General features: G+C 45.6%; 1 pseudogene; it reads left to right on the top strand.

Moving 5' to 3' along the window:
• The window catches only part of LOC101572349, an 11,112-nt pseudogene extending 9,378 nt beyond the window's left edge, over positions 1-1,734 (top strand).
• Positions 1,735-7,627: the final 5,893 nt, after the last annotated feature.

The raw sequence follows: 7,627 nt of genomic DNA, 5'->3' as shown, positions 1-7,627 counted from the left end.
AAGAAGAAAGAAGAAAGAAGAAGAAGAAAAGATAAAATTAGAGACTCATAGAGGGGCTTGCGGGTTAACTCAGTTGTCTAAAGCACCTGTTTGGGCAAACTCAGTCAAGTGTAGGGGACCATTGTTCAATCCCCTTAAGGCAGCCTGAGCTAGCCAAAAACAAACAAACAAACAAACAAACAAACAAACAAACTTCTCAAGAGACCAATAGAGAGTGTCTCCAATACTGCAGAGCATTTCCATGCTATGCTATTGGGGCTATGCTATGCTATATTGGGGCCAATGAGGCAAGGGGAAAGTTATGATGATAAAAGATGAGGAGGACAACATCAGACACTTTGAAACATTCGTATCTGGCCACAGTGATTAGTAACAAGAGTGGCATGAGTCCCAGGTTGCAGGGAGAGCTGCAGGGCAGGTGGCGCTGCCTGAAGTTGTCTTTCTGTACAGTTTAGGCCACCTCCATCCAAGCTTATGGTTCTGGCAGCCCTTGTGAGAGTTATCATGGGCCCATGAGTCATGAGTGAGAACCCTCCCTTCAGAACCTCCTGGCCTTATGTGCTTTTGTTGTCATGTTGACACAAGCGATTCCACTTTTATCTGACAACTTCCACAGGAAAAGCAGACATTCAGAGGAAAAGGTATTCAGGGAGCCCTTGAGCGCAGGCTGTCAGAAGTAGTCCTTAAGGGAAAGCTGGGACAGACAAAGCATCAAGCCACAGCTGACCTGTGGCAAAGCAGTCTCCGAGCCGAGTGCTGGGGTCACAGGAGGACCTAAGGTCCCTGAGCCTACCTGGTTTGGGCTGAGCACAGCTGAGACACTGTGAGAAACCTTCCACAGTGCCATCCACTTGCGGGCCCAGGGCTGGGGAGACACCTCATTGTTCCCCTTGGTCAATGCCTGGTGTCAGGGACACACGGTCAGCTCCCTGGTCAGGAGTTGTTCTTCCCCTGAGACCACAGGCATCAGGTTAGGGCTGGGGTCTCAGGGGCAGGTGTATCAGGGAGTGGAGTGCATTCCAGATGCCACCTGCTCATGCTTGAAGAGCTGTGGGATGGCAACAGGAAGACCATGACAGAGACATTGGTCGGGGATAGGAAAGTGTGCAGTGGGACCCTCTGACCCACAGAAGCCCCTGAGGGCGCTATGCCCCTGTCCACTGTGCCCGAGTCCCCAGACTGCCACCACTTCAGGGCTGGTAGTGCTCCTGGAGGAGGTGGTATGGCTGTAGTTCAGCAATTCCCAACCTGCACAGCAAAACGACTGTTTTTATGTCCTTGGTTTGTGGTGTGGAGGGGATGGTGTGGGAGTTAGGGGCTCACAAGAAGCGTGCAGCGCAGATCCTTGCCACGCATGTTCATGGCAGGGCTCATTCTCCTGTGAGAATCTAGTGCTTTGGGGACCTGACAGGGGGAGCTCAGGCCCTGGTGCCAGGGACAGGTAGGTGGAGCTTCGCTCCTGCTCTGCGACTGGGTCTGTAACAGGCCAAAGACCCAACCCAGGGAGCAGTAGATGAGCTGGAGAGTGTGGCCACAGGCTCCACACAATTCACCGTGGAGCAGCCGGCAGTGAGCAAGGCCCCAGCCTGCAGGGGCAGTGACCTGCAACCCTCTGCAGGGGCCGAGCTGGGGGCGGAGCTACTGCAGTTCCAGGGGGACGGATTGTCGTTTCTGCGCGTCAGCTGTGCTGGAAGTGTGCTGTCTGGTCCTCTGCAGAAACACTTTCAGAGGTGAGGACGCCAGCCGGAGTTGTTCCTCCCTCAGAAGATTCCTGGGGATGCTGAAGAGCATTAGCAAAAAAATACAGGCGAGGTTGGCAGAAAAGGGGGTGCGTCCGTACTTTGATGTAGGCAGAAATAGTTACATTAGCTTCATTTGACTACAGTTTTGCCTTTTCCTTACCGGGGACAGATCAGAGCCATATTTTAAGGTCTTTGTGTGCATACATTTATACATCTTTAACTTAAAAAATATTTTATTTTATTCCTGAAAGGATTTAGAGTATCTGGAGGTGAATATTCCTTGTACATTTTTTTGCCATAGGTGATGAACAAATGTGATAAGCTATTTGTATCAGGTCATCTGAGGCCAGCCAGTGAGCTTAGACCAATCTACAGCTTCCGGGTAAGGCTTCCTGTTCCAGCCTCCCAAGTGCTGGGATTTCACCACATCTGGTCAGTTACAGAATATTCTGAGAGCTTTTCAGTTCTTTTACTATGTTCAGAGATACTACTTGCACAAATGTCGAAACATGACTCTTGTACTCCAGGAGTTCTGAGGCTCTTGGGAAGGCAATGGACCCCACCTATCTGGAGCTACAGTTCAGACAAGGGTAAACTGGCCCGAGACAGTGCTCCTTAAGTGGCACAGCTGAAGGAGTGACAGTAAGGCCCTCCAATGGTGCAGCCAGCTGGGCCAAGCAGTGGGGCTGAGGGAGAAGAGAGCCGTGCTCGGGATGGACAGTCTGGGCCATCTAGCCTATGCATCAGACAGTGGGATTGTCTGGGAGGGGGAAGGCTGTGGTGCCCAGGAAGGAATAACCATGTCACTAGTGGTGCCAGCTCCGTCTTAGTAGCCCTCTTCCCCCTAGTGGGTTGTTATGGCTTGTGTCTAGTTGTCCCCTGAAAGCCTTATGCAGTCATGGGGTGGCTTCTGGAGTTTATGATTTTTATTTTTTTGGTGGTACCAGGGATTGAACTCAAGACCTTGCACTTGCCAGGCAGGCACTTAAGCCACTGAGCTATATCCCCAGCCCTGAGTTTATGATTGATTATTTTGGGTGTGAGTACTGTGGCCAGGCTGGGGCTGATAGCCTGAATGCAACATAAGGGAAACAGACCTGCTCTCTGGTGCCATTGTTGCCGTTACTCCTCCCTCTCGTCCTTGCTATTTTGCTGTCTTCCGCCACCATGAATTGCTGCCCTCTGCCATGTGCCAATCTGCCTTGGGGCCAGCTGAATATGGACTGAAGCCTCCAGTGACTGAATATGGACTGAAACCTTTCCTTCCTTCATTTTGAGTGGTGGGTATTTGTCCCAGCAATGAGAGAAGAGTAACTGAGACATGGATGGTGAGAATAAGCCTCAGTGAGCCAGAGAAACAACTATGGCTGCGGCCTCTGAGTCTATGTGAGGCGGGCACTCCCATAACCATGTAAGGATCCTCAGGACTTGAGACACACCGGTCTGTAGGCCTGGTGTATGCTTAAGGTATGAACTGAACAATGTTGATGCCACAGGCCGGGTCTGGAACATTCCCCAAAGGCTGGAAAGGCTGGATCTCCATTTACTGCTGCTGAAGGTGGAGGATACTTAAAAGGTGGGGCTTGGTAAGAGGTCCCCCAGTCCTGTTCTCTCTCACACATAATTTTGTTTCTGTTCTCTCTCTTCTTCCTCCCTCGTTCTTTCTCTATACCCCTTCCACACAAGCGTGTGCAATCACACCATGAGCCAAAACAAAGGGCCCACCTGATCGAGGACAGAAAGCTCCAAAACTGTGACCCCAAATAAACCCTTCCCCTTTATCAGTGATTATCTCAGGTGTGTCGCACTAATGGAAAGCTGGCTAACACACTTGTACTTGGTTCATTCCACAGTGATCAAGTTATCTAGTTTTATATACTCACTCTCCTTTTAAAGTAAAGTTGAGCAAATACTCCACAAAGTTAAGCTTTTGAACTACTATATACAGTGGTACCCCAGTTTACAAACTTAATTTGTTTTATGATTCTGGGGTAGGTAGCTGCATTTGCATTTTTGTAGCGAAGATGCCAGGATTGTGTTTGTTACTCCATGTGGATGTTTGTGGATGAAAGCAAAATTTTGTCTAATGCCTTTACTTGTGAATCAAATTATTTGCACATAGAAATGTTCATGAGCGGAGACACCACTGCACTAGTTACAAGACTGACAGGTTTCACTGTGGCAGATTCATAGACACCTACGTAACAAAATTCCGGTTATTCCCATCCCAGTACCTCCCTTGCCCTTCGATTTCTCTCCTCCTCATTTCCTTTCTCCTCTCTAATTGTCCCCCTTCTACTTTCATGTCATCTCTCTGTCCCTCTGTCCCTCTCTCTTAATTCCACTTGTCAGGGAACACATGGGACCTTTTATTTTTCTGACTTGGCTTAATTCACTTACACAGTGACCTCCAGTTCTACCTCTTTTCCTGCAAATGACTGCTCACTGCCACATCAGCCTGTTCTCCCAGAGCACGCATTAAAGCACAGCCTGTACCTTTGCGGTGCATGTGAGAACTTGTGTTAGGAGTAATTCCTGGCCACTGCTGCTGGCTGGAGACCTTGGAGAACTGCAGCTGTAGAAAGTTCCCCAGATCAAGCAGTCCTCAGCCAAAAAGATTGGAGAGATAGCTCAGCGGACTAAGTGCCTGCTTAGGCAAGTGCAGGGACTGGGGTTCCATCTCCGGCACCACATGGTGTACTGGTCCTGCCCCAGGCACACCGAGCTGGCCACTGAGACCCGGCATGGTGGCACACACCTGTAATCCCAGAGTGCTGGGGAGGTTGAAAACTGGAGGATCACTATGAATCCAAACTGTGTAGCGAGACCTTATACCAAATACGTAAATAAATAAATAAATAAATAATAATAATAATAATAAAAGATTAGCAAGAGACAAGATTCTAACACAACATAAACAGCAGCTCCTTCCATGAAGTAGTCCTCTAACAAGCTGCATGCCTGGCCAGGTCTCTACTTTAGTTTGTCACGGTTGCCAAAAGAAAGCCCAGCCTGGGCAGTTTACATAACAGAAAGGTTTTTCCTCCCAGTTACAGAGTGTGTGCAAGACCAAAGTGTCCACAGGCTGTTTCTTCTGGGCCTCTCCTAGCTGATCGATGGCTATCTTCTCTGAGTACTGTCACAGGGTCTTCACTCTGTGTTCTTGTGTCTGTTTCCTTATCCTGTGAGGACAACAGTTGTGGTCTTAGACCTACTATAATGACCTCATTGGAACTTCATTAAATCTCTGGAAGATCCTACTTCCAAGTGGTGAAGGAAGTAGGATCCAAGTCATGTTGTGAGGAACTAGGTTAAGACACTCACAGCTGACTTCTAGAAACACACAGTGATCAGGGCCAGGGACCCCGAACAGCGTTTCTAAGATTTTTCCAAGAGCTTTTACATTTTATGAAACATCAAAGAAGGCTCTTTTCTATGTCTGCCCTCAAATCTTTTGGTTGACTCAAATCCTTATAAGACTATTCAACTTTCAAACTTAATCACATTATGTAAGAACTAAGAACATTTGATATTTCTTGTGTCTGGCATTTGAAGTTACTATCAAGGGCAACTCATTCCTAGTATTAAAATTTATTAGACTAAGAATTATCAATTAGAAGTTGGCTTATATCTTAGTCTGTTTTCAATTTCTGTGACAAATACCAGGCACCAGATAACTTATAGAGAAGGAGGGTTTTTGTTGTTGTTGTTGTTGTTGTTTTTGCGGAACCAGGGTTTGAACTCAGGCCCTTGCGCTTGCCAAGCAAGCACTTATTTTGCTGAGCCATCTCCCCAGCCCCGAGAAGGAAGGTTTTAAACTCACGGCTTTGAAGGCTGGGAGTTCAAAGGCACAGAACTGCTGATGGATGACATGGTGTGGGGCATCACATGGCCAGGCAGGGCAAGCACTCCAGGGAGAGCTTGCTTTATAACAAAATCATTTCCTGAACAACCCATTAATCCACTCATAAGGGTAGAGCCCCAAACCCAGTCACTTCCCAGAAGTCCTGCCTCCAAATATTATTAGCCTATGAATTTAGGAATTAATCTTTTAACACATAAAAATTTGAGAGACTTCTCAAACATCATGCATATTGAACACAGAATCAGAGTGAATGGAGTTGATAATTTTATGACAACTGCTATTGTTTTTGAAGTCAAAACTCAGCTGCATTATCCCACCTGTAGTTTAATATATGATTTGAAAATGTGGTAATGTTCTAAATTAGCACTTCCCATGTGTGTCCTGGAATATGATAATTGTACAAATGGGAACCATTTCTTAGTTTATCCAGTATCTATTTCATGCCTGGGATACAGCTAGGTGTTGTGGATACAAACATAGAGGATAGGCAGGGTAATGTAGTAATTAAATACGTTCTGGAGCCAGGTTGTCTAGTTTCAGATTCCAACTCTGCCTCTAACTCGTTTTGCAAGTTGCTTAGCCACTTTGTGCCTCAATGTCTTCACGTGGAAAAGCGCAACGATCATTGCACCTACCTGACAAAGGTCATAGGAAATGGGTAGGGATCCGCTGGTCTTACTGCAAAAAGTTCTACTTGGGGAGACATGGCGGCAGGAATGAGATAGATGAGAAGACAAAAGCTGGGCTAGGTGGTCGCTAGTCCACCTGATGGGCAAGACTAACTCCACACACAACAAAACGATCTTTATACTTTTGCAAAGTTAGTAAGTAATACCTGACACAAGGTTGCCTGGTGACTAATAGCTGGCCTGAACCAGACAGGATGTTTTTCTCAGGACTGAGGTAGCTTGTTCGCTTAAGGCACTGAGGCCCAGACCCACCTACACATATTTGATCAATTCCTGTTTTCCTGCAGCTTCCAACAGAAACTAACACTGGTGCAAAAGCAGAGAGCACTCACTGGCACATTGTATGTGTTTTGTAAATTTTGTCATATAAATAGGAGGTTTGATCAGAATATATAGTGAATGCTTATTTATTTATTTTTTCTCTGATACAAATGCACACAGAGTTAGTTTATTAATGACTACATTTGGAAGTCAGCCATCTGGTCCAGTACTGAAAATAGCAAGCTGTCTAATACAGAAGCAGAGGGGAATGCCACAGTGTACAGAAGTGCAGCTTACCTGTAGCCCTCACACAATTATGCAGTAAATGCTATTTTTACCTAATCAAGGCACACTACTTGTTCTAAGATATAGGCTGTGCTACCCCACTGAAGAAGCAAAAGAGGAAGTTGCATTCCTGCATCTGATTTAAAGTCAAGGGAAACCATTAAGGTTCTTCCCAATCTACACTGTTTTGACACAGTGTATGTATCACTTAGCAGTTGCAATGCTAACAAGCAGCTAATGTTTACCCAAAACCAAAAAAAGTTAGGGTAAGAGGCTAGATAACCTTTCAGTTTAGACCAGACTTCCCCTTAAGTAGGCAGGCACCGATGCTAAAAGGCTTTGCACAGGCTTAGAAGGCAACACACTTTTAAAAGACATAAAACTGCCAAACTGTCTTACACTCACCATGTGTTTTTTCGATTCCCTCCCCAATCTAAGTAACCAAGTAAAGCTACAGTTAAAACTGTTTTCTGAAACAATACTGGTTTAGAAGTTTAAAACCCTTTTCTGCTTTGGTGAGTGGTTAAAATAGGTCATTAATTTAACCCCTTGAAAGGTTTTATATCAAAGCTCTTAATTCATAGGCAAAAAACCAAAACCTCAAGAAGTTATTTTTTAAATAGGAGAAAGATTTTAACAAATACTGCTGAACAAAAATATATAGTCTTTACTCTAGGTAATATATCCTCTATGAAGACAAACAAACTGTTTATAAATATATGCACTAAAGACCAGATTCTTTTAACCAGCTCTTGGGCAGCTTAACCAAAAAGTATGAATTTGTG

The sequence above is a fragment of the Octodon degus genome, unplaced genomic scaffold, assembly GCF_000260255.1.
Source record: "Octodon degus isolate 3935 unplaced genomic scaffold, OctDeg1.0 scaffold00019, whole genome shotgun sequence".
Taxonomy (NCBI): Eukaryota; Metazoa; Chordata; class Mammalia; order Rodentia; family Octodontidae; genus Octodon; species Octodon degus.
This window is presented reverse-complemented; position numbering and strand designations above follow the sequence as displayed.